The 27,643-nt window shown below is 44.6% G+C and overlaps 1 pseudogene; it reads right to left on the minus strand.

The window, feature by feature from the left end:
* Positions 1-3,107: 3,107 nt before the first annotated feature.
* The window catches only part of LOC147979422 (uncharacterized), a 66,275-nt pseudogene continuing 41,739 nt past the window's right edge, over positions 3,108-27,643 (minus strand).

Below are 27,643 nucleotides of genomic sequence, written 5' to 3' on the forward strand. Positions count from 1 at the left end.
GCCTCCTCGCCACCGACCCTTCTTCTTGCTGTGCAGCCTCGTCGATATGGTCAGGTAATCCACGCCCCACCCACACCATCCTCCTCCTTTCCCGTCCCACATGCCCCGACTGACGGAGAAACACCTTCCACCGAAATCACTGCCCCCCTCCACCAATTAACCGCTGCCCATAGCCATTTTACATGCAGTATAACACGGAGCTGAGTAGCATGCGGCCGCACGCACGAACGAGGTCGCTATGGCTGCCATGCGTGTCAACCATCAGATCTTGGAGGAGCACCTCGTTTTCGAGGCCACCGTCGACACCGCCACGCGGTTGTCTACTTTAAAATATTGTTTGTGATGTTTTCTTGAGGCCACCGCCAGTGCCTTCTAGTGATTTGTCCTCTGTAATGTTAATATGCAAACTGATGTTCAGTTAACAGTTTGGTCCTCTAAAATGTAATGTTCATTTAACACTTTGGTCCAACAATTGCTTCATTTCGTAGTACTGTTCTCAAGCATTCTTTGTTTTGTTAACTATCTTATCTTCTAGTACATGTTTCTTTTCTACAATGTCGTGGTCAGTTAACTATTTTGGTTCATTTGGTCTGCTATCCATTTAACTGTTTGGTTCAGTTCTGCAATTTGATTTTCATTTGATGTGGGCACAATTTTGTATTGTTATGCTTGTGACACCAATCGAATTTGGCTGTACTCAACACATATTCTACTAATAGTAAGGCAACTCTCAGTTAACCTGATCAAGATCTTCCTTATGTTTGTTGCAGGGAAATGATGGGAGACACTGCGGCTTACCATCAAGGATTGTTCAAGTAGCGTCCTTTGGCTAATAGCACATTATTGTGCAGTTACAGGAATCATTCTAATATTTAGGTTTCTTAGAATTTGGTCTTGCACATGTAGGTCCTGTTGTCAGAGGCTTAGACCCACTATTCGACCCGTTTTGCATATGGGGAAATGAGATGTCCATGAATACGAGTCAAGTCAAGAAACTCAGTAAGATTGTTAGGATGAAGAAACTTGCGATGAATAACAACAAGATATTTGTTTGCACAATGAAGAATACATCAGTCAACTATAGGATGGTACCAACTCTTTTACCTTGTTTTTACCCCTTGCGCCATTTCAAAATTTACAACAGCTATTTATGCATAGCTTTGTTTTTCAGTACTTTTCAAAGCAGTTCACCGATGATTACCTCTCAAACCACCTGCATGGTCAAGAGGCGAGGAAGGTATTCATTCAACACCCACAGTACAATATTGAAGTCTTGCTGAAGAGAACGAAGGTTAGGCTGGCAATTATCCATAGCCACTGGCCTAAAGTTGCAAGGACATTCAACATCACTGATGGCTCAATATTTGCCTTCCGCTTCTGCAGTTTCCCAGATGAGACTCATCTGTCTATTTACCGTGTATGATGCTACTTTCCAAAGGTTTTTGATGCTGCATGTGAAACTTGGTGCAATTGTGTAATGGCGTAACTGAGTGCTGAAGCTATCTGATGTAGTTCGATTATGAAATCCTAGTTGCTTTTATACGGATATGAAATATCTGGCGTGTTTTATAAGAAATATCAGTTTGATTAGTACATGCAGTATCAATAATAGGCTAATTACCCTGCTTATTGGGGTTTTCTATTACAAACGGTTACCCAGACAACACCGTGGTTGGTGAACTCAAACAACCCGCAAGGTTTCTAGAAAGTAGGCGTGTTCGATCAACTAACAATCACACACGGCTTCCGACAGCGAACTGTTTGCGTTGGGCCACCTTGCACAAACGTTTCCACACAAAGAACTGTGTGGGATGTACATACCTGCGGAAATGATTTTCTGGGATTCACCGTGTGGGATGTACATACCTATGGAAATGATTTCTGGGATTCACCGTCTGGGATGTACATACCTATGGAAATGATTTCTGGGATTCACCATGTGGGATGTACATACCTACGAAAATGATTTCTGGGACTCACCGTGTGGGATGTACACACCTACGGAAATGATTGGGTTTCCATGCCTCGCCTGATCGCACACGGCCCCAGCTTGGGTCCTAGGAGGGCCTATCCCCAACGATTTCTGGGTCATGTGGGAAGGACCCCCACATCGCCCACACTCACTTGGTGACGGTTCCAAATGCCGTCGCGGAAAGGGGTTTTAAACCGTTTGTTTAGGACGTCATTGTACCAATGATAGTAAATGGGGACATGACTCTCTTGTGTCTTGTATGAATTGTCTTTTTTACACGTTAAGTTTGTTCAGCCAAACATGGAATCAGTGCCTTATTATCTCGAAATTTTAAAGCTAAAGTATCTTTTGTCTCTTCTGCTGCGAAACTCCCGCCTCTTCAACCCGCGATGTGCCTTATTATCCCGAAATTTCGACGCACACAAAAACTCCCTCCTCATCTGAAATTGGTCCCTCATCCCAGACATGCAAAATCCCCCTTGTACCCCTCAGACGGAAATGCCGCCTCAATATCGCGTGGTCAAAACCGATGGGGGTACGTTCGTAGCTTACCCCACATTTCAAACAAACGGGTCTCTAAGCCATGGATCCCCCTACCATCCCCTTCATCCCCCATTCGTACACCGAGGCCGCCAAAACCCGCGAAACCCCATGCTCCTCCATCGGCCTCCCGACCGCCGCCCAGCCGGAGCCTCTTCCCTGATGATGTCGTCCATAGCAACAGCTCGACATCCTTCATCCAGCGCAATGGGTGACGATCTGTCATCCCGCCGGATCAACCACACTGTCCTCCACCTCTAAGGAGCTGCTCCGACGTTTGCCTCATTTATCACGCCACCTCCATTCCCACAACGTCATCTTCACTTGCTCCACCGGAACCGCAACACCCTCACCAATTACTCCGATGAAGTTGAGGCCTACTCGGCGCCACCAAGGAGGGTTTGCACTCATCGCTACATTTTATCTTTTATTCGATCTCACGGGGTTGCCGGTGCTCGATAACGAGCAGACATGGCGGGTTTCCATCGACGGCGCCGTCGCCGGCCACTTCCTCTATGGTGTCTCTCCCCCATGACATTGCTTCCTCACAGGCGAATTCCACACCAGCAGTAGTTGCAACTACTCTAGCTCTCGCTCACGCTGCAGCTCTGCCCTTGCTGTCAGACGCGATGCTGCTCTTCTCTTGCTTTCGTTGTTGCTGCTCCTCTTCTCTACTCTTGCTGTTGGTCATGCTGCTGCTCCTCTCTTGCTCTCGTTCATGCTGCTGCTCCGCTCTTGCTCTTGCTCGCGCTGTTGCTACTGGTGCTACACGACCTGCGGCAGCTACAGGAGTTGCTGCTTTAGCACTCACTCATGGTGCTGCTGCACGAGCTGCTCTCTGCTAGTGTGTTCCCTACTCGAGAGGCTGCTGATTTAGATCACTATTTCTCTGCTACCAGTGCTCAAATGCCCTAAACTTCTATTGCAGTGCTCTGCTACTAGTTCAATCAATTTCATCAGTAAAATTCAGTTTCGACAGTAAAATTCAGTTTTGACTTTAAAGTTCAGTTTCTTCAGTTAAGTTCGAAGTCAATAGTATTTATAGCATCTGTCGGAGCGGCCGCGGCGCGGCTGATGCATTTTACATCTAGCACTTTTTGGTGATGTATTTTACATCATCTATTGCAGATGCTATTAGACTCCCAGTTTCTTCACTTAAGTTCGAAGTCAATAGTATTTATAGCATCTGTCGGAGCGGCCGCGGCGCGGCTGATGCATTTTACATCTAGCACTTTCTGGTGATGTATTTTACATCATCTATTGCAGATGCTATTAGACTCCCACTCCAGATTAACGTTGTATGTCTTGTCCTGCTTCAGCCTCGCCATCATACACCTCACCGGAGCTACTCCAACAACGGTATCATCCATCACAGCGGAGCAGTACCCTCAGTTCCGTATCTAGAGGCCTTAGATCTTTTTCCCCGCCTCCGACAATCACACCAGCATCACCATCCTCCACGTCCAATGCAATGATGTTGAGATTGAAAAAGCTATGCCAAAGAAGTTGTACACTCGTCGCATCACTTTGTTACTCTGCATTCATGTCGATCCCCCAGGGATCCTTTGGTTCAAAGCAGTTGCAAATCTAGAAAGAAATGAATCATGGTCACAAAGTTAACAGGGAGAAAACTAAATGCTCTTTTGAACCACAATTTGAATCGGTTTAGCAAGATAGCCATTATATGATATTCTTGCGGACCAAATAAGCTCACAAAATATTTTGAGGGCAGGCTTAAGCCTATTGAAGACTGCCTACTAGAATCGCCACTGGTTCAAAAAAAAGTGCAGGGAAACATAGGAATTGGAAGCTTTACTACGGCACTCCCATTCGTGCATTTGGTTAGAAGGAATGGAGCAAAGCAAAGCTGAAGGGTTTTTTTTTCCTTTGGTGTCTCTTTGAAAGAAAAAACGAAGGAATTTTGATATCCACTTGGACGCCCTTTTCAAATTAATATGCATGAAGAACATGTCTAAGTGCATTACTGGCATAATAAGATTCTTATTTTACATCTTCATGTGGTTTGACTTTAATTTGACCATGTTTCTACATTCCTGTGTTCTTCCAATTCATGTAAACCAAACACCCAGGTTGACAGAAATCATGTGTTTGCAAATGCTCTGTTTTACACGTCCATTCCTGTCATATTCCTATGTTTTTCCTGTCCCTGCGTTTTTAGAATCCTCCAATTCTAAGGAGCCCTTACACATTTACTTCATTTTCAGATAGGTGTGAAAGAAAACTCTGTGTGTTTTGTCCCGCTCCTGCCGTGTCATCATCCACCCCACCTAAGGTACACCATCGGCGGAAGCCTTCACTGCAGCAGAGATCCCCCATGCAGACCTTCTTTTGCCGCCTCAGATCATCTTCCCCGTTGTCAGCAACCATGCCAACTGCATTACCATAATAGACTAAGCAGATGAACCTGAGGACTACACAGTTCCGGAAGAGAGGTCGCACTCTTTCGTGTCTACTTACGTTGTACATCGATTATTATTACCTGCTACTTTATCGTCTTGTTCACCTCTTAGACTCTGAGTCAGGTCCAAACTAATGTTCAAACTTGAATTTTAATATGCTTATGGGGCACATATCAAGGCAGCAATGAATAGTATCTGTCTACTATCATGGTTCATCTCGGGTCTTCTATGTGGTTCTTGTTGGGTGGCCAAGAAACAACAGATGATCCATCGTCTATCTTTGTAAACTTAAGCTATTATCTTCCTACTATCAGTAGTTTTGGATCTATCCACTCGTTTTCTACCATCAGTCTTGATTTCTGCGTGCATCCCTAAGGCCTTACATTATCTAACTATGTTTTTTTATTATGCATGTAAGTTATTATACACAATCATAATAAACATGTAGAGAAAAAGAGAAGACCATTGAGTGGGAATATAATGTCACGCGGACACCACTCCATGGTGGGCGAAGTGGGGGGGCCCTCCCCCCATTCCAGATTGTATTCCAGAGGAAGATAACTATTCAGAGGGGGATTCATAGGGAGCCAACCACTCCTATTTACCCCCCGAGGTGTTTGCTCTAACGTGCCATGCTGATGTTGGTCATATCATGCATATGGCTCTTCGTATTGCTTACTTTATACATATTATATGTCATCAGCTTAGTTTAGATTTGCTTTGTGTGAATGCCACTTGTTTGGTTTCTATATCATATATGTGAATTATGCAATGCCATCTTCTTTAGCCAGGCATCATATACGTAAATCATGCAATGCCATCCTGTTTAGCCTATCATCGCATATGTGACTTGTATCATGCCACACTATTTTTCTCATAATGTATTCCATTTGTCGACAATGTTTTCACATTCATCTACTCTTCCTTTGCATCAGCCATTTGAGTCGGTCATGAGAAAATCTAGAGTGAAAACAAGGTCTTTTAAGTAGTCGGTGCTACCTGTCGAAGCAGATTTCTTGCTGGTACAGATAGCTCCTCAGAGGAGGATTCGGAGAAAGATGACCAGTCATACCCCCCCCAAGGTACATGCTCTAACTTGGCAGGGTTATATTGCTCATATCATGCATATGGTGTCTTGCATTGCCATGCCATCTGCTTAGATTAGACATGCTTTGTGCGAATGCCTCATGTTAGCTTTCTATATCTGATATGTGAATTGTGAAATGCCATGTTTTTAGCCCCTTATCATATATGTGAATTATGCACCGCCATCCTATGTAGCCAAGCATCACATATGTGAATTATCTCATGCCTTCCTTTTTTATTACGTATTCCATTTGTCGACAATCTGTGTATATTGAACTACTCTTCATGTGTATCACCCATTTGAGACGGTTATGGAAAAATTTGGAATGAAAACAAGGTCTTCCGAGCAGGCAATGGTACCTGTTGAAGCATATATCTTGATGGTTACAGGTAGCTCCTTAGAGGAGGATTTAGAGACAGATAACCAGTCCTATATCCCACCTGAGGTGTATGATCTAACTTGCAATGTCTATATTTCTCATATCATGCATATGCTACCTTGCATTGGTTAATTTAGACATCATATACACAATATTCAATGCCATCTTCTTAGTTTAGAGATCATACATGCGAGTGCCAGCAGCTTAGTATATGAATCAATTATGTGAATTATATCATGTCATCATGTATACTTAGAGAACATGTATGTGAATTATTTCATCCCAACCAATTTTAGAAAGACATCATATAGTTATGTCATGTCATCTTGTTTAGATACTCATCATATGTTGAATTATGTCATTATATCCTATTTAGTTATCCATCATATATCTGAAATTGTGTCATGCTATCCTGTTTAGTTAGCCATCATATCACTACTAGGGAAAAGCTTATACACATGATCTTACCAGCAGAAAGTTTTAAAATAAGGTGCTACTGCAATGTAGCAGTAGCGCGCTCCGGCAGTACTCGCTGCTGAAATAGACGTAGCAGCAGCGCGCCTCCTCTAAGTCGCGCTAGTGCTATAATTCCCGCGACCCCGCCGCGAAGCTAGTTCTAGCAGCAGTGCTTTTATTCGGACCACGCTATTGCTAGGTAGTTTAGCAGTAGCGCCTTTGCCTTTAGAGCGCTACTGCTAAAACTAGTTATCTCCAACCCGGCCCCCGCACACTCACACTCACACTCCCTCCCCCTCAAGCCCCCCCCCCCCCCCCCCGTGCGCCGGTCCTCCCCCGCTGGCCGCCGGCGCCCCCGCCAGCCATCGTCGCCTTCCACTCTTCCCTCTATGCCGCCGTCAACTCCTGCTCCTCGCTGGACTCGGTACCGCCCTCCTCCTCCGTCCTCCCTCGACTCGCCTCTGGCCGGCCCCTCCTCGCTCCGCCTTCCTCCTCCGTCCTACTCTCTTCTCCCTCCTCGAGTCGCCCCTCCTTCTCCCTCCTCCCTGCTACATTTTGATTTAGTAGGCTAGTTCATATGCAACATTTTGAATTAGTTGCTATGATTTAGTTGATTTACTAGGCTAGTTGATTTAGAACATTTTGATTTAGTTGATTTAGAACATTTTGTTTTAGTTAATTTACTTGATTTAGAACATTTTGTTTTAGTTGATTTACTTGATTTAGAACATTTTGATTTAGTTGATTTACTAGGCTAGTTGATTTAGTAGATTTAGTAGACTAGTTGATTTAGAACATTTTGATTTAGTTGATTTAGTATGTTAGTGGATTTAGTTGGCTAGTTGATTTAGTATGCACCATTTTATTATTATTTTTTCTATACATGGATAGGTAGATGCTTTTTTGTAATAAGTTATTTTTTGGCAAAGTGTAGGTGCCAATTTAGTTAAATTTGCCACTTGTTTTTTTAATCAATTATCTTAGGTAATAGGGGCCAAAATAGATGAAATGTCTTAGTAGGTGGTACCCTTATTTGGTACCCTTATAATTGTCCATAAAATTGCTTCTCGCGGAAGAACCAAAAATATCACTTGCTAATGTTTTTCTTTCCTATGAAGTGGATCGTTAATCCTTTGCTCATATTGCTTTATGAAAATGGCGCCGCCACCACCACCACTATGTCGACTGTGCAAGTCAAGGTGCGCCAGCAGCCTTGCAACTGGCAAGTTGTTCGGTATCTACTTCCAGCCAAGTTTTCGTCATGCGGCAGTAAGAAATTAGATGAAATGTAACAACTATTTTATTTTTAGTGTTGGCATTACTGCATTGTGTCATTTTGCTTTTTTTACACAGATCGTCCCATGCAATGTGAGGTTGAAATTCAACAAGTTGACAGGAGACACTATGACAATTGAGGCTGCTGGGGGCGTACATGTAATGCCCTCGATGCGGCTATATCTCCCACGTGTCTAAGCACGACTTAGAGGCATAACCACATTGAAAGCAATGTCGCAAGTGAGGTAATCTTCACACAACCCATGTAATACATAAGGGAAAGAGATACATAGTTGGCTTACAATCGCCACTTCACACAATTACAGGAATAAAGCATTACATCATCAAAATACAATCAAGGTCCGACTACGGAACCAAAATAAAAGAAGACTACCCCAAATGCTACACAGATCCCCGATCGACCCCAATTGGGCTCCACTACTGATCAACTGGAAAACGGAACAACATAAAGAACACGATCTTCATCGAGCTCCTCCTTTGAGCTTGGTTGCGTCATCTGCACGGTTCAACGGCCCCTGCAAGCTGGTTTTGGAAGTATCTGTGAGTCACGGGGACTCAGCAATCTCACACCCTCGCGATCAAAACTATTTAAGCTTATGGGAAGGGTAAAAAGGTATGAGGTGGAGCTGCAGCAAGCGACTAGCATATATGGTGGCTAACATACGCAAATGAGAGCGAGAAGAGAAGGCAAAAGCACGGTCGAACAACTATGATCAAGAAGTGATCCGGGAACAACCTATGTCAAGCATTACTCCAACACCGTGTTCACTTCCCGGACTCCGCCGGAAAGAGACCATCATGGTAACACACGCGGTTGGGGCATTTTAATTAAGGTCAACTTCAGGTTTTCTACAACCGGACGTTAACAAATTCCCATCTGCCCATAACCCCGGGCACGGCTTTCGAAAGTTCAAATCCCTGCAGGGGTGTCCCAACTTAGCCCATCACAAGCTCTCACGGTCAACGAAGGATATTCCTTCTAGCGGGAAGACCCGATCAGGCTCGGAATCCCGGTTACAAGACATCCTCGACAATGGTAAAACAAGTCCAGCAAGACCGCCCGATGCGCCGACATCCTGATAGGAGTGCACATATCCCGTTCTCAGGGCAACGCCGGATGAACACTACGTACAGCTAAAACCAGCCCTCAAGTTTCCCCGAGGTGGCGCCGCAAGTGGCTCTAGTTTGGACCAACACTTAGACAAGCACTGGCCCGGGGGGTTAAAATAAAGATGACCCTCGGGATGCGCGACTCCCAAGGGAAAAAGGCTAGGTGGCGAATGGTAAAACCAAGGTTGGGCCTTGCTGGAGGAGTTTTATTCAAGGCGAAATGTCAAGGGGCTCCCATTATAACCCAACCGCGTAAGGAACGCAAAATCCGGGAACATAACACCAATATGACGGAAACTAGGGCGACAAGAGTGGAACAAAACACCAGGCATAAGGCCGAGCCTTCCACCCTTTACCAACTATATAGATGCATTAATTAAATAAGAGATATTGTGATATCCCAACAAAATATATCCATGTACCAACACGGAACAAGCTCCACTCTTCACCTACAACTAACAACGCTATAAGAGGGGCTGAGCAAAGCGGTAACATAGCCAAACAGTGGTTTGCTAGGACAAGGTGGGTTAGAGGCTTGGCTCAACAATATGGGAGGCATGATAAGCAAGTGGTAGGTATCGCGGCATAGGCATAGCAAAATAGCGAGCACCTAGCAAGCAAAGATAGAAGTGATTTCGAGGGTATGGTCATCTTGCCTAAGATCCCGCAAGGAAGAAGAACGAGTCCATGAAGAAGACAAACAGACGTAGTCGAACGAATCCTCACAACACGAAGTTATCGGAACCAACCCGAAGAACCAACACCAGAAATAAAGCAAACAACATGGTAAACAACCACCACATAAGCATGGCATGATGCACAACCAAGTTTGATGCATGTCTGGTTTAAATATGCATGGCATGGCAAAGTGCACAAACAAAACTACAAATTAAGTGGAGCTGAATATGCAACGAGTTGCATATTGATGGACATCACAATAATTATTTAGTTCTCTCTCATTTAGGTACCCAACAATATTAAATGTTGATTAACATGGCAAGAGGTGAGGCATAACAAAACTACACCATCTAAACAATTTAAATGGGGCCGGATATAACAAATAACGAATCCGGTAAATCCCCATATGCATTAGTAATTTAAAAGCAAACAACAATTTAAACATTTTAATTGTTGTTATTATGGTGCGAAAGACATGGACAAGTTTATGCAATTTTTATTAAAATTTGACAAGAGCATTATGAAGCATTTGTCACCATGATGGAAAGGAAAGGGGTGCCACGACAACGATAACGAAAACGGTGCCACGGCAGCGTTCCGGTTCTGGTAACTCGATTGAGATACTGATGCAAAGGAAAAATGTGCGGATGCGTGCAAAAGATGGTGGGGCGCTCCCGGATTCTGGGTGTCCCATGAGACGACGGTAACAAGGCAAAAGAGGGGCAACGTGCATCGACAATTCGAACACGGTTCGAACATGAGCATCTCAAACATCGCAAGCATTCGATTACGGTATACCTTCGAAGCATGCATTATCGGAACGGTTCGGGTCAAGCGGTGTAGTCGTTCATGATCAGCGTGGGAAGTAGTGGTACTCGGCGATGGTAGAGGAAGTAGTTATTCACGGTTCGTTGTGGGAAGTAGTCGTTCTCTTGGCGACGGTAGTCATTCACGTTCTTAGTCTCACAAGTTTCCGTAGATGTTCAGGGGTACAGCGAGAAACTTGACGTCCACGGAGTCTTCGAGGGTCGACGGTAGTGGTACTTGGCAAAATGCACGTCGATGGTAGTTGTTCTCGTATCGTCGTGGTACTTGGCGATTTCGAAGACGGCGGCGGAAGACGAACTTGGCAGTTCTCGTTGACCTAGTACTTGGCGTTATTTCTGGTTCGGTGATTGTTTTAGGCGTCGGGCGTCGAGGTCTCCGGCCGTAGTGGTACTTGGTGAATCCCGAAACGGTCTTGGCGTCTTCGCGCGTAGGGGTACTTGTTCGTTTACTCCACGGTCTTGGCGGATCCACGCGATGGTAGTGGTACTCGCGAAGAGGTACTCGGCGGTCGTCGTGTAGATGTTCACGTGTCTTCGGCGACACCAGGATGCATCTTGGCGGTCTCGTCTCGGTCTTCAATCCAAAATGAAGCAAGGCAAAAACTCGGGGTGGTGGTACTTGACTCGGGCAGGGCAGCGCTGGAGATGACGAGTTGCTGCTGAGCAAGGGAAGTCGACGCGGGGCTGCAGTAGAGGGACTCCGGTGAACTTGCCGGGTCAAGGCCAGGTCGCCGGCAGTAGGGGCTGCGACACGAGCGGCGGCCTCCTGCTGGTCGCGGACGGTGGCGTTGCAGAAGGGGCAGCGGCAGCAGGGCTCGGTTGCGGGCAGGAGGAGAGGAAGACGGCGCGACGATCTCTGGTGACGAGGAAGCATGGCGATGGAAGTGGGGGGCATCGGGAGGAGCGAAGCAGAGGAGACCGAGGCCAACGAGCTCGATGCGGCGCTGGATGAGAAGGCGGCTGGGCGGCGGGATGCAACGGTGCATGCAAATCAGGGGGAGGTTCGGAGGAGGCGCAAGGGAATCCATGGCGAGGAGCTCAGGGGCGGCGCTCGCCCGGGCGGTGGCGGCGGGGCCAGCTTCGAGGAGGACGAGGGGTCGAGGGAGAGAAGATGTTGCGAGGGAGCACTAGGTGATCGGCAAGAGAGCGATCGGGATCGAGGGGATAGATCGGGGGAGAGGGACGAAGGGAGAGGCGGCGGTGCGGGAAGGGGTCGAGGGAGAGATGGGATCGAGAGGGAGATGAATGCGAGGGATCGGGCTAAGGCAGAGCTAGGGTTAGGGGGAGGTGGCCTTGGGGCCGGCCCAGGTGTTGGAGGAGTTAGATGGGCCGGCTGAGCCTAGTAGGCCGGCCTAGGCTAGGCTTCTCTTTTCCCTCTCCAACTCTCTTTTAACAGCAGAAAAGCAAAGAAAGAAAGGGAGAGAAAATAAATGAGTGGACAACAATTTGGGCATGGGGATAATTTTACTGGACTCGCAATAAAGATCTTGATCCAAGAAAAATATAAATGGGCATGTGTACAAAGTTTGGATTGGAACTCGTTTGAATTAAATTCAAATGAGTTCGAAAAAGAAGTGGGCGTTAGAAAGGTCCCAAAATGTTGAGATTTTTGGTAGACCTCCGGAAAAAGATAAAAGAATTTATGGGCGAAGTTTGAGGAGCAAACTCGAAGCAGAAAAGACGTGTGATTATTTGCAAGTGTGTTCATGGGTGATTCCGAAAATGGAATATTCAATATAGCTCCGTAATATCGGGAGGATATGTTATAAAGAGAATCACCATGTGAATTCCCTCGGTTTAAATGGATCAATGATCCATGCCATTTATTTAGTTGAGTTAAGAAAAGAAATGACATGATGCAATGCACATGATGAAAAGATGAAAATGATGAACCAAACAAATCACAGACAAAACCCGGAAACCCTGGAAGGCATCTGCAGCTCCGGTCTTGGGGCGTCACAGTACACTATGGAGGTCGAGAAAGGACGCAATATGTCGCAGATTGGAGGAGATGGATGGGACCGTTTCCTCGCCCACATGCGTCTTACTGGTGGTGAGTTGATCAGCTTCTCCTTGAGAGCAGAAAGACCCAAGCTGGCTGTCATTTATCTCAACCTGGTGGAAGATGATGAAGATGACGAAGATGACGAAGATGATGATGATGACGAAGATGATGAAGATAATGAGGACCCACTCGATGAAGATGATGAGAACCCACTTCATGAAGCCATTGTAGCACAAAGAATGAGGCTGAGCGAAGAGGAGGTGTGCAACCTATGGGACATAATTCCACCACGTGATGACTTTGTTGGGGTGCCATTCATGACCCGCCTGACAAGTAACATGGTCGATCAACATGAAATGGTATGTTATACTGACTGTAGTAATTTGATCATATATATATATATGCTTTATTGTTATACTTACAAATGCAAATTATCCGATGATATGCTTAGTGTAGAGTCCAGTGATATGCTTTGTGGAATCTAGTCGATGATATGCTTTAGTGTAGAGTTGGATCACATGCTTATTAGTGTAGAATCCAAGGAACTATTAATAGTGTGGATAATCCATATATACTTATTAGTATAATTCATGATTAATTAGTACAAATGCGTAGTACTGTGTCTTTTGATAGTGTAGAAATCTAGACTTAATTGAAATATATTTGCAAGAGTATGTGCGAAGATATTTATTAATTGATATGTTTTTCTTATTCAGAAATTGCCAAAGAACCTATCTGTGAGTTGTGGTATCGCGCCTGATGAAGAAGGCTCAGTTGGAGTACGCCTTAGCGCAAGGGGCTCCGTCACCACCTGTACTTACCTCATGGACACAGACGGTCCCACACACTTAAACTCGGTTGGGTGGAAGAGATTCCTCGTTGGCCAGAATCTTCGTGTTGGACAGGCCATCCTAATTACTATCAGGAACACCCACCGCCCAGGCTTGAGGATGATGATCGTCGTTGATATCATCTAGAACTATATATGTGTGTGTGGCTATATCATCTAGAACTACATATGATGATTGTCGTCGATATCATGTAGAACTACATATGATGATCACCGTCGATATCATCTAGAACTACATATGATGATCGTCCTTGATATCACCTAGTACTGCTTGAGGATGCATGTTGAGTATATATGAAATTGTTATCTAGTACTCCCTCCGTTCCAAATTACTCATCGTGGTTTTAGTTCAAATTTGAACTAAAACCACGATGAGTAATTTGGAACCGAGGGAATACTACCTAGTACCCATAATGCTCTATGGCTTTATGAAATTGATATCTAGTAGTATCTAGTATCTCGAAATTGTAGATTATTGAAGCTGAAACAAGGTGGTAATGGTGAAAGATATAGCAGTAGCGCGGGGCTAGGAAATCGCTGCAGCTAACTAATAGTAGCGCATTCCGGAAAAGCGGTGCTGATATAGTCAATAGTAGTAGCACGGGTATAGAAAACGCTACTACTAAGATTTAGCTGTAGCGCCTTATTGGTAGCGTGGCGGCCCGCGCTACTGATAGCCTCAAAACCCGTGCTACTACTAGGGTTTTCCCTAGTAGTGTATATTTGAAATTGTGTCATGTTGTCCTGTTTGGTTAGACAACATATATGTGAATTACCACATCTGTCTATCTTACAATGTCTACTCATTCGAATTCTTTTCTTGTTTATCAGCCATTTGAATTGAAGGGGTTGATGGTAGTATCTAAGGGAGTAAAAACCCGTTCTTCAGAAAAGACGGTGCTACCCGTCGATACAGATAAAACCATGGTTGTACTGGCCCATGAACTAGCTCCACCACACATAACTGAGACTCTTCCAAATTATACACCTACACCGATGGACAGAGAACCAGCTACACCCCATCTAACCCCAACCCTAGCAGATACTAACCCACTTCTAGTTGACACAGCACCATGTCCACCACAGAGCACCCCCACACGAGCAGTTTGTAAAGCAACTGCAGTGCCGAAAGCACGAAGACAAACACATCGAACCCAAACTGCACGTTTAAAGCAGAAGAGCAATTGTTCTCATGTCAGATTCCGTAGCTATGGTCCATACTCCTTCGCTCTTGCATCACTGTATTTACTCATACCAACTAATTTCAAATTTGAAGGATCCAATTGAAACTCCAATGGCGCAACAGGTATGTTTTAAACCTATTTCTTTAAATGGGTTGTTGTTCTAATTTCTTGCTCTATGTTGATTTCAGTTTCAGTTGTATAAACAGTTATGTTCCCATGTCATGCACATTACAAGTGTTGCTAGTGTTGTGTAGTTTCCCACCCTTATATTCTGTCTATGTTTTTGTGTCTTAAAAAGATATGATTTAAATTGTGTCTCTATCTTGATTTGCCAACATAAACTAGAATGATGTAGACAAAATGAGTGTCATATATTACATGCTAAACCTGTGACGTGTCTGCTTGTTTCTCTTGTAGAATGCGAACAAAATATTGCAGAAGAGCACCCCATTATGCAATGGTAGAGAATGTAATGCAGATAACGTTCAACCATATTGGTCTCCAAGAAAGGTGATAAAAACTATCTCGTAGACAGTGAGACAACCCGAAAGTCCGGCATTGATGTAGTGTTCGAGTTACTGGCCACTACGGTTGGCACAAGCTCCTCGAACTTGTTGCCTGAATCACTTCATCTTCTTCAGTCTCAGCTACAGGATGAAAGGCATCAGTCAGCTGTGCTGCGGCAAGAAGGAGAATGACTGAGGAAGTCCCTGCAGAATTCAGATGCATACTTTCTAGTGCAACAGCAAGCGCTGGACGATTTTAGCGCCAAACAAGAGAAAACTAATAAGCTTGCTAAGCTTCTTGCAAGCATGGTGGGTATCTAGGATATCATTTCTTGATCTCTTTTGAAGTGGTTTTAGTTCCGGACTTGTTTTGTTGCCGCGTTTATTTTCACTGGTGGCCAATTTAGATGCCTAGTGTATGTAATATGTTGCTTTGTTCACAACATTTGCACTGGTGGCGAACTTTGATGCCCAGTGTATGTAATATTTGTAATAGCCGTAATAGCCAAGAGTAAGTTGCTTGCTTATTTATTTCCTTATTGTCTTGTTATTTTTTTGCTTGTAGTCGCTGCAGTTCTTTTTCCGTGGTAACCTTTTTGTTTAGAACTAGGCCACAATAACCATGGGCAACATACAGACCATTGTAACCATTGTCCTGCTGGCTGCTGTAGTGGGCTTCCTAAGGTCCATATGATCCATGGGACTTCTAGGGCCTGCAGATTCAATGGGCCTTCTACGGGTCGTTTGATAGATTGGCCAAACATGCGCTGTATATTCGTGGACCATTAACAGACCGCAATATGCGCTGTAAATGGGCTAGAATCGGAATCGCCTGTTTATGGGCCGGCCGTAACGGGCCGTTAATAGGGCGATGTGTACAGCGGGCTTAATTCTATCGGCAGGCATAATGGGTCATTAATGGGACATAATTGATGACGCTATGCAAACAGCCCAACGAATTAATGGGCTACATACCGGCCGACTTTAACCACGGGTTGAATTTCGCCCACAAGTGGAACATGCCAGTAATGGACCTTAAGTAATCGAATGCCGAAATTGAGGCCAATAATAAATGGGGCCTTAGATGACCAAAAGATAACATGGGCTGGAAACGGCCCAAGGGAATAATGGGTCGTTAATGGGTATAAAGTGATACATTGTTCATTCTGGGCTAGTTTTAGCATGGGCATTTTTTGGCCAAGAGTTACAAAGGGCCGCATTTGGGCCGAAAGACGTCATGGGCCATACATGGGCCAGAAGTTACAACAGGATGGAATCATATTGGACGGCCCATATGACGCTACTGGGTCTAATTCGGATAGGCCATAACAGGTTGTGAGTTACCGGGTTGTAAATGAGCTATATGCAAACGAGCCGTTAACAGGCTTTCCGTGGGCCGGCCTGCTTCTTTTTGACCAGGTCAAACGGGCCAGCCTTTTGACCTGAATGGGCCGCTGCTGGGCCGAGCCACGTGTCGATGTATCATAGGTGCATCCCGTTGATTCGTTGGATGGCATCTGTCCCAACGCGGAGCTGACACGTGGTTCCTCCGGCAAATGAGAATTTTACATGTGGAAAATCCCCATTGGTCCCGGCTGTTAACGGGTTATCGGATCCAAACCGAAACCCGATAGCTTAACGGGGACCCATTATGGTGGATGCCACATATCGGTTACCCTTGATGAAAACACTTCTACCACGCGCCATTTGTCGTCATAGAAGTGGACACTTCCGTGATGATAATTTTGGTATTGTCATGGAACACTTCTACGACAGCACATGTATGACTATCTTGATTCTGTCATAAAATCGTCATGGATGTACTGCATGACAGAAAATGTGACCTACTGTGACAAACATGTATCATCACATAAGTGTATTTTTTTGTAGTGCATGTACAACGACTCTCCACCAAGCTCAACATCAACAAGACACCGATGGTGTTCCAACCGGGAGATTTAGTCTGCCTCCATCTTTGGAAGGATCGCTTCCTGAACAAACGCAAGTCAAAGCTTCTACCATGAGCCGACGGTCCCTTCAAGGTGCTAGGATGGTACAATGGCAATGCCTACAAGTACAACGTAAGCGGCAAGTACAACATAAGCGACATCTTCAATGTCAAGGACTAGGAGAAGTACCATGGTGATGAAGATCACGATCCGTGGACGGATCTCTCCTAAGGGGGGGGGGAGATGATGCGGAGCATCCTTCCATCATCCCCATGGAATCTACACCAACACATTAAGCACCACGTGGACCCATGACAAGAGCTCGAGCATGCGCAATGGAAACCAAGGTGAACTCTTTCCTACTTGACATGCATATGGATACAAGTGGAACGTGGTTGCTACCTCCCCAAAATGCTCTATGTATCATTAGGTATGAAGAGGAACACTCCCAAGCAGCTAAGGAGCATCACCAACACTACAAAAAATACACTTCCATGATGATACGTGTTTGTCATAGTAGGTCACGTCTTCTGTCATGCATGTACAACCATGACAATTTTATGACAGAATCAAGATAGTCATACATGTGTTGTCGTAGAAGTGTTCCATGACATCCAAAATTATCATCATGGAAGTGTCTACTTCCATGATGATAAATCAGACGTCATAGAATTGCTTTCGTCAAGGGTAACCGACATGTGGCATCCACCATAACGGGTCGCCATTAAGCTATCAAGTTCCGGTTTGGATCCGATAACACATTAACAGCCATGACCAATGGGGATTTTCCATGTGTAAAATTCTCATTCGCCAGAGGGTCAATGTGTCGGCTCAGCGTTGGGATAGATGTCATCCAGTCATAGTACGGGAGGCGCCTATGATACGTCGGCACGTGGCAAGGCCCAATAGTGGCCCATTCTGCTGAAAAAGGCCGACCCAGTAAAAATTAGCAGGCGGACCCATATAAGGCCTACTTGTGTCAGGTCCATTTAAGCCCATGGCCCATACAAGATGTGTCAATTCGGCCCATCAACGGATCGTTAACGATTTGACACCATTGCAGCCCATCGGCAGTTCGAGCCCGTTAATAGCCCACTATATATTTTGGCTCAATATCGGCCCGATGTGGTTTCAGCCTGTTTACGACCCATTCAAGGGATGGGCCAATTTTCAGGATGTACGTATTTTGGTCTTTTAGCGACCCAGTTAAGTGTTGGGACAATTTTCGGCCCGATGTGTCTTTAAGCCTGTTGACGACCCATAAATGAGTTGGGCCATTTGCAGTCGGACCTGAGTTTTGGTCTTTTAACGGCCCATGCTCTTCATGGTCCAATACCATCTGGTTTCTCTTTCGGCCTACTAAATGCCCACAACACATTTGGGACATATATAGTACAACCTGACTTTCGGCCTCTTAGCGGCCCATGCTCTTCATGGTCCAGTACGAGCCCGCTATCTCTTTCGGCCTGCTAAAGGCCCACAATATAGTTGGGCCATATGTAGCCCGACCTTAGTATCGGCCTGTTAATGGCCCGTGAAATCAAATGGTCCCACCTATTGCCCGCTTTGATGTCGGCCTGTTAACGACCCGGGAGGTAACAGGGTCGAGCATTAACTTCTGGCCTGATAACGGCCCGTTAACTTAATGAGCCCAATTAGATAATTTGAGCCCATTACGACGAGCAATTATGCACAGGACCAAAACCGACCAATCAAAGGCCTATGAGAATTTTGGCCCCTCCGAGCCAATTAGGGAAGCCCATTAAGGGCAGTGGGCTGCTTCCTTCATATAGGGACCACCACTGTTCATGCTAACTAATAATTTCACTGGTTTTTTAGCTTCCTAGCGACCATTTAGCTGGAATGCGAGGTGCGCTCAGCAAAGGTATGGCATACAGGGAAAACATTGCACATCCAGCATATATTACACAAAATTACATCCACTTGGCAATCAAAGATTGGTGCCAGTGCAAATAAATGTATAGAACCGAATGATCTACAACGTCACAATCTGCAACCTCAGCGTAGATGACGCCCGCAAGCATGTAGGAAAGTTCTTCCTGCTTTGCTACACTGTCTCTAAAAACATTGATGAGCAACATTGACACAATGGATGAATGGGCAACCAGAGCAGCACTACAATTCAGTAATGTGCATGATATGAGATAGTACACTCATGCAGCTCAGTATGCGAAAGTACCAGGAAGTTTTCCTTACAAAAATTACAGTGTCGCCTTTAATTATACATTTTGCTACAAATAAATTTAGATCAGATAAAAGTTGGATTCACACTGATTAACAAAATACATGTTGATGTGAAAAATATAGTGATATACAATAGGTACTTACATCAGCATTGGAGCACAGAGAATTCCCGCGAAATACTTTCCTTGAATACGATCCCAATGTAGAAAATCTACTATCCTTTAAGCTTATTTTCTAAAAGAGAGATGGGTAAGAAACATGTAGAAAATATGATCAGAATGCTATACAATTTCATGATGCGAGGATATGCACACGGTTCTTTGAATGGAGTTGACATATTTTTGCTGGACTGGAGTGGACTTGTTCTTTGGCCACTGGAATCTGCTTATTATTAGTAGGAGTTGGGGTTCTCTATGCTAGAGCAGTATCTATGAAAACTGGAGTTTGTTTACTACCTCCAGGCATTTGGATATTTTGAAAAGACCTTGTTTGTAACCCTTCAGATTCTAACATAGTCGTCTTCCCCTTCCATGCCTTATATAGAAGAATGGTGCTTCAATTATAAAACATGCTACAACAGAGAGATGGAATAGGTACTGAAGAATAGAAAGGCATGACATATTGACATCTATTCCCTCCATCCGGAAATAAATGGATGGGTCTAGGTGTATTTCAGTTATAGATAGATCCATTTTTATCCATTTCTGCGACATGTAATCTGGACGGAGGGAATATGATGTAAGATCTAGGGATACGATAGGACAACAGTGTAGAAAACACTAGTTGAATGTAAAACTGTATGCTAGTGGAATACATACAGAAAAACACTAAGGCAACATATGCGTGTCTGATTGGGAAACTAAGATGGCATTGCAACAGAGCACTAGAACATCACTTCAATGTAAAAAAACATGGTATGGTAGACAGATGAAGTACATACTGATGAATAACAATGCATAAGATATTCAGGAGCATGATGTCCAAACTAAGCAGATGGCATTGTGATAGAGTAGGATGACAATACTTGAATTTGAAAACATGTTATCATGAATGGAATAGGTACTGAAAAATAGGAAGGCATGACATATTTACATGCATGGTCAGCAGGCTAAGCACATGGCATTGCAACAGAGTAGATGCACTCCAGGACATTATATGCATGTTGTACCCATATCACGGGCCAAGTTAGAGCAAGGACCTTGTGGGGTGAATAGGATTCATCATCTTTCTGCAAGTCTTCTGAAGACCTGCCTTTACATATTCCATCATATTGGGTATCATTGACGTCAAGTTTGTTGGCCGTTACATTGCTCCATGTGGTTCTTGTGGATAAATCAGTGTGTGCAATTATATTTGACATGCATGGAAGACAACTAGTAGTTAGATTTATGCAATGAGTACTTGTAGGAGATGACATAAATAGTACGACTGGGGTTAACTCATAGCAATAGGTCTCAAAAACTAAAGGGAGAACACAGGTGAAAGCTACATAATATGTATCGTTTGTACTCAAGATTAAGTAGATGGCACACAAAAGTATTAAAGAACAACATAGGTAATACTAGAAGTGGTATAATACTATAATCACCAGCTTGTGGGATAGCATTGGCTGATGGATGATAACTATGGAACAACGTAACCTAATAAAGAACAAGTCTCTTAGCTGAACTATGGAACAACGTTAACTCCTGAACAAGACCCATAAGAGATTAGCATGAATATACAATTAAATGTGATAATCTATTTTCCATGCTTAGATGAATAACAAAGCCATAAATTTTCCACACAAGTAAGATGAGGGTACAACCTATCTGGCCACCATCCATAGGAGTGAGCATCATGTGCTGACTTGTCGATGACCCTATAGTTGTTATGGCTGTCCATGTCGGGCACGCGCATTCCATGTAGGGAACTATTGAGTGGGGACTATAGCTCGCTTCTGGTGTATGCTTCCGTTGTTGGAGCAGTTGTGGTGAGTCAGAACACGGTTTGGCTGAAGTTCCAAAAAACATATAATGTTAAGAACGACACATATCTTTAATCTGAAGAAATACCCTAAGAGATCAAAAGTAAGGTACAAGAGTGGTCACACGTCTGTTGATTGAAGACTAAATTGGGGTCACGCGATTTTATTTTATTTTGGTATTGTCCGATCTACGCCGGATGGCTTGATGGCCGTCTTGTGCCTCTCGGCTGACACTGTTCAGAATATTCCCCGAAGAGCTAGTGACCACCGGCAGAGAAGCCTACCTCCACCATCCGTTGTCGCGAGAGCTCCAACCAAAACCCCGTTCCCCACCCTACTGCACTGTCATGGTTGCGCTGCGCCCGGCCAATCCACAAAGACTCATCGTCATCCAGATCCGGTGGCGCCAGTACCTTCAACCCATGCAACTCTAAGATAGCCATCTAAGTGCTGCTTACGCGGCGAACTTGTGCCCCCGCACCCTTACGTTAGACACCAGCCAACCGGCAGCCTAGGAGCTCCGCCGCCTCGAGGGTTGTTGCTTCCCATTGGGAATCGATTGGCCCAGAATAAAGTTCAGACAACTGATGCCTAAATAAAGTGATTTGAGATGAGGGTACGACCTATCTTGTGGCCTGATGAAGTAGGAAGCTCCAGCTGCCGAGTCGGTAAGGCCGGCGCGGTTGTGGTGGCTAACGGCGGCAGGAAAGCAGAGATGTCGCGATGGTCGACGGCTATAGGGAAGCAGCGTCGGGGCCCTCGACGCATCCGAAGTTGGAGCCACTCCAGCGCCGTGCACAATGGAAGGTGTGAATCGGCTCCGATACGGTTAACGCGGCCATCGTTGAGGCAGCTCCAGCAGCATGGAGTAAGAGGCACACTGCCTAGTGCACGACAGCAAACGGATGGCGTCTCCCGCATTGGGGAGGAGGGCGGCGGTGAATTTGGTCTGGTGGGGGTGCCATGGAGGAGGGTGTGAGGTTTCGCGGCTGGGGAGAAGGGCGCTTCTAGGGAGAAGGTGATTTGGCGCCCACGGGGTATGAATGGGGAATTGGGAGGGGGGACCATGTCTTACGGACACATTTGTCTAAAATGTGGGGAGGGGGTTACAGTTCTACCCCTTCCTTTAGGATTTTTGGCTTGGGACTGTGTACTGAGGGTCGGGGATAGTAGAGTAACCTTGCTTCTCCCAAATAGTGGGCACGAGCGATTTCGGGCGAGGAGGGCGTGTTTTGAAATAGTGGGCGCGAGCTATTTCGGGCGAGGAGGGCATGTTTTGAAATAGTCGGCGCGAGCGATTTCGGGCGAGGAGGGTGTGTTTTGAAATAGCCGGTGCGAGCAATTTCAGGCAAGGAGAGGGTGTTTTGCCACCCATGGTTTATGAATTATTCGGCACATGTCACTTCGGCCGAGGGGAAGGCGCACTTGGATGAAGTTACGAACCTACCCTCAATGTACAACGGGCCAATTGACGCGTGTCCCACATCGGCTGGTAATCTCGCATCTCTCATTTATTTGCTCGGGTGAATTCCACAGAGCAGAGGGTGTTCAGCGGTTTGTTCAAATTTTGGGTGAACGGGCATCCACGTCTACCTTACCAAGTCGATTCGAAAAAAAAATTGAAACATTAGCTTGCCACTTCTTTTTTAGATGGAGAGATGATGCTCGGGACTAATGTGTTTTTACATGCTCGGTGCTAATGATTTACTATATGACAAATAGTTTACCCACTCAAAACGGGAACCAAACCCAAAATGAAATATCCGGATTCAATGAAATAGCTCGTTCACCAGGTCCAAATAGTGAACTAAATCCAAAATTGAACACCTCAATTGAGTAGCATGTTGTACAATATTATAGTACTCCATGAACATGTTGAAAGTCAAATTAATGAACTTGTTTGATACGCATATCTTTGTTCATGTGTGGATTAAAGACAACATGTTCTCCAATTTAAATATTTGAATGCAAGTTTATATCGAAACATGGTTTCTACCAGTCTATGATGCATAAAAAGCGACCTCCCCCTCTCCCGGACTCCTTCTCTCTCTCACTCTCTCTCTCTCTCTCTCCCTCTCTCACCGACAATCTTCAATTCTATCACACGCACCCAAACACAAACCTTGTTGGTCCCTCCCCCTCTCTCTCATCTCTGTCTCTTTGTGTGTGTGTATGTGGGGGGGATCTTTCTAGTTTGCATGCACACTCCATGTATAGGTCTCTCTCGCACACTATGTATGATTCTCTAGTCCAAGCTAAATATGTTGGGTGCACTCATTGTATGCACACAAATTCCCTGGCTCATTGCCCGTAACTCTCTCACGCACCACTCTGTCGTGTCGGAGCTCTTCCCTCTCTCCCAAACTCTCCATCTCCCTGGGTCACACATACACATGCATATCTCACTCGCACTCGATAGACCCATATAAAACTCTATCTCTCTCCTGTGTTCCCTCTCCATATCACACGCACACACACAATCTCACACCTAGCCAAGTATGATGGTCTCTCACTCAATTGTAGGCACACGCAGTCCCCCCTATATGTATATGACTAGCTAATTCTTAGTCTCCATCACAAACATGTGCATGGTCTATCTCGATTTCTCTCGGGGCATCTTTCTATCGCACACGCACCTCTTCCCTCGATCTCCCACCCATATAGTCCCCTCACGATCTCGAGGGGATCTCTCTATCACAAACACACCCTCTCTCCCTCCCCATGCGTCCATCTTCTCCATGCGTCCCTCTCGACCTGTGTTCCTTGTTGGCCAGACCTCTATTGGACATGTGCTATAGGGGTGTGTCTCTCCGTTGCAAACAATCACGCACTAGCTATCTTCGTATATCACCTCACCTCACTTTTCTATCTCGAAGATGCACGCATGATATATTTGCATAAGAAACAAACACACACACTCTCTCTAATTTATTGTTTGTTGTCCCTTTTTCTTTCACACACATACTCTTTTTGCACACTCACTCATTCTCCTTCACAAGCACTTGATCTCTCTCGACTTAGGCACTCTCTTCGGTCGGTAGCATATAGATGTATTGAAAAGTCAAACATCACAAAGTTTGATGATGTAAGTGGAGAAAAACATTTACATCTAGAACGGCAAACATATATCATTAGATTCATCATAAGATGTAGTTCCGTCTGATGTATCTTTGGTATTGTAGATATAAATAATATTTGCGTAAACCTGGTTAAAGTTTCCAAAGTTCGACTTCTAAAAAATTTATATGCACTGCATTATCGAGCGGATGGAATATCTCTTTCCCCCTCTCAGCTATCTAACGCACCACTCAGTCGTATAGGGGCTCCTCTATCTCTCTCAAACTTTATATCTCCATGGTTCTCACATGCTAAAAGTGCAACTAATCCCTGGGTGGTTTTGGTAATTCTTAACAACATATAACTCATTGAACTAATGTTCTTTCAAGATAATCATATGAGAAATTTCAATGATTTGCATGGCATGGACTAGAGATGTGGACCCCTCAAAATGCTAAGGACACATATTGGCACAAGCTCAAGACTATACATTTTCATTTTAGTGATCCAAGATCACATTGAGTCCATAGGAAAAGCCAATACTATTAAAAAGGGGTGAGGTGTTGCTTAATGGCTTGCTTGCTCAAAGTTCTAAGTGATATGCTCCAAAGCCCTCAACCACTTTCTCATTTCCACATATGTCCTAAACCAAAAGTCAAACTCGGCCCCACCGATTTGATCTATCCGGCGCCACCGAGTTCATTTGACATAGCCATATCCAGAAACCCTAATCAATTCGGTCTCACAGAGATGGGATTGCAAACTCTCTGTTTCCCTTCGTAATGTTTCGGTCTAACGGAGATGAGCGATCGGTCCCACCAAGTTCACAATGCAAAATCTCTGTTTCCTTTTCGTAACGTTTTGGTCTAACCGAAATGAGCGATCGGTCCCACCAAGTTTGCCTGACTAACTCTCTGTTTACCTATTACTGAAATCGGTCTCACCAAGTTGAAGTGATCGGTCTCACCAAGATCAAGTTATGCCCTAAACCTAACGAAATCTGTCCCACCGAGTTGATCATGTCGGTCCCACCGAAAAGCCTAACATTCACATTTTGAACCATATCGGTCTAACCGAGTTTCAGTATTTAGTCACACCGAGTTTGGTAAAATGTGTGTCATGGTTAGATTTTGTGTCGAGGCTATATATACCCCTCCACCCATCCTCCATTCATGTAGAGAGCCATCAGAATGTGCCTACACTTCCAACATTCATTTTCTAAGAGAGAACCAGCTACTCATGTGTTGAGACCAAGACATTCCAATCCAACCACAAGAATCTTGATCTCTAGTTTTCCCCAAGTTGTTTTCCACTCAAATCATCTTTCCATCATATCCAAATCTGTGAGAGAGAGTTGAGTGTTGGGGACACTATCATTTGAAGCACAAGAGCAAGGAGTTCATCATCAACACACCATCTATTACCTTTTGGAGAGTGGTGTCTCCTAGATTGTTAAGTGTCACTTGGGAGCATCCATCAAGATTGTGGAGTTGAACCAAGGAGTTTGTAAGGGCAAGGAGATCGCCTACTTCGTGAAGATCTATCCAAGTGAGGCAAGTCCTTCGTGGGCGATGGCCATGGCGGGATAGACAAGGTTGCTTCTTCATGGACCCTTTGTGGGTGGAGCCCTCTGTGGACTCACGCAGCTGTTACCCTTCATGGGTTGATGTCTCCATCAACGTGGATGTACGATAGCACCACCTATCGGACCACGCCAAAAATCTCTATCTCAACATTGTGTTTGCTCCCTCCAAACTCCTCACTTTTACCTTCATATGCAATGATTTACATTCCGCTGCTATACTCTTAGAATTGCATGTCTAGGTTGATTTCTTGACTTGTGATAAGTTGCTAAAATCTGCCAAGAGTTAAAATTAGGAAAATGCCAGATTTTTATTTGTTCAAGTAGTCTAATCACCCCACTCTAGACATACTTTTGATCGTACAAGTGGTATCAGAGCTTTGGTCTCCATTTGCCTTGATTTCCATAACTTTGGTGATCATAGCCTTGGTCTCACAACCTAGGAGAGTATGGAGTCTAGCGAGGGAAATAACCACCATAGAGGTCCTTACTTCGATGGTACTAGTTTTGCTAGTTGGGATCTTAAGATGAAAATGCATATTCTTGGACATAACCCTACCATTTGGGCTATTGTGTGTATTGGCTTGCAAAGTGAATCTTTGATGGGAGAGAACCAAATCGTGAAGCTACCGCGGAAGAATTGAAGATGCCTCAATACAATGCTCAAGCTTGCGATATCCTCTTCAACGGATTGTGCCCCGAAGAATTCAACAAAATCAGCCGTCTTGAGAATGCAAAGGAAATTTGGGATACTTTCATTCATATGCACGAAGGTACCGACTCCGTCAAGGAATACAAATTGGATATGCTTCAAAGTTAACTTGACAAGTTCAAAATGAAGGATGGTGAAGGTGCCGCTCAAATGTACTCTAGGCTTGCTCTCATCACAAATGAGATTGCCGGCTTAGGAAGTGAACAGATGACCGACAGATTCATCATCAAGAAGATCCTAAGAGCCTTGGATGGAAAATATTATATCGTGTGCACATTGATACAAATGATGCCAAATTAGAAAGATCTCAAGCCAACGGAAGTCAATCGTAGAATTGTTGCTCGTGAGATGTCACTCAAGGATAAGGAAGAGCTTCACAACAAGTCTAGTGGTGCTTACAAAGCCTCATGTGATGCTCCTACGTCATCAAGTGAGAAACAAGTTTTCAATGAGGAATTGAGCTTAATGGTGAAGAACTTTAACAAGTTCTACAAGAGTAGAAGCAAAGAAAGAAGTTTCAAGTCAAGGTCCAACAATGACAAAAGATCTTCTAGTCGTGAGCATAACTGCTACAATTGTGGAACACCGAAATGATCGATCGGTCCCACCAAGTTCACAATGCAAAATCTCTGTTTCCTTTTCGTAACGTTTCGGTCTAACCGAAATGAGCGATCGGTCCCACCAAGTTTGCCTGACTAACTCTCTGTTTACCTATTACTGAAATCGGTCTCACCAAGTTGAAGTGATCGGTCTCACCAAGATCAAGTTATGCCCTAAACCTAACGAAATCTGTCCCACCGAGTTGATCATGTCGGTCCCACCGAAAAGCCTAACATTCACATTTTGAACCATATCGGTCTAA

This window comes from Triticum urartu, chromosome 3A (genome assembly GCF_056163025.1).
Source record: "Triticum urartu cultivar PI428250 chromosome 3A, HENAU_Tu73, whole genome shotgun sequence".
Classification (NCBI taxonomy): domain Eukaryota; kingdom Viridiplantae; phylum Streptophyta; class Magnoliopsida; order Poales; family Poaceae; genus Triticum; species Triticum urartu.